This window comes from Etheostoma spectabile, chromosome 24 (assembly GCF_008692095.1).
Source record: "Etheostoma spectabile isolate EspeVRDwgs_2016 chromosome 24, UIUC_Espe_1.0, whole genome shotgun sequence".
Taxonomy (NCBI): domain Eukaryota; kingdom Metazoa; phylum Chordata; class Actinopteri; order Perciformes; family Percidae; genus Etheostoma; species Etheostoma spectabile.
In genome coordinates, this window is record NC_045756.1 from 14791289 (window position 1) to 14792338 (window position 1050).

At 36.7% G+C, this 1050-nt stretch overlaps 1 protein-coding gene across 1 annotated transcript in view; it reads left to right on the top strand.

The window, feature by feature from the left end:
* dgkza (diacylglycerol kinase, zeta a) overlaps nt 1–1050 on the top strand; it is a 154233-nt gene that overhangs the window by 1334 nt on the left and 151849 nt on the right. The gene's annotated exons all lie outside the window — the stretch shown is intronic.

Consider the following 1050-nt stretch of genomic DNA (forward strand, 5'->3'; position numbering starts at 1 on the left):
GATTATTTAAATGGAGTCTGGTGGGTTTGGTGATGCCGATTAAGTTAATAAACACAAAATCATATTCAAATGTTGGCTGAGTGAGCTCAGACTATGGGATTACGTATAGATCGGCTTCTTGAGCCGTGTGTTGCCAACGCGCGCATTTGAGTTATGTTTTAATATTTTGTATTGGCTCTCAGATTGCTTACTGCCAGGATTGACAGTTAAAGTGTAATTATGGTCCGATCTCGTGCCTGCCTGATGGAGAAGTGATATTGATAAGCGTTGTGATTTACACGTTTACAGCTCAGCTTTTTTTGCCAGCTTTCCTTCCTGTTTTAGGAAGTAGCGATTGTATTGCATTTTACCTGTAAAACCGTGTCTGGGTTCTTCATATTCATATAGAATTCTAGTTTGCTCTTCTTATGTGAAACATGGGAAATCTGGTGGATTGGGAAACTGGGTTGATTGAACTAGTTTCTAACAAGCGTGGTGACACAGCTTATGCAGGACCGCGGTGGTTAGGTTAGAGAAGCCGAGGAACTGAAAGAAATCCTGGATCTGGATTCGTAGTACAGGCCTCCCTGTGTCAAGGTGTTAAACCTTTTTTACCCTCCTGTTGTCCTTGGCTCAAATTTGACCCGTGTTCGTAAATTTTCTATATCTGACAATTTGGGTTTGTTTCAACCACATTGTCAAAAAAAATAAATAAATAACATGGATGGTTCCGTAAAATAAATAATCAGTTTACTACTTTCATTGAATATGGCTGTTTCAGTTAATATTATAGCATTTTGGGGGGGGGGAATATAAATGAAAATTGAAAAAATTGACAAAATGTCCCAACAAAAAAAAAAGTGGGAAAAAAAGAACAAAGTGCCACAAAAAAACACACAACTAAAACATCAGAAAAGTGACAAAAAAATGTGGAAAAAGTGACAAATATGTCGGGAAAAGTGAGAAAAAGTTTAAATTTTGACAATTTGGGTGTTTCAATAAATTTTATAGCATTTTGGGGGGGAAAATGTAAAAGAACATTGAAAAAATGGACAAAATGTCCAAGGAAAA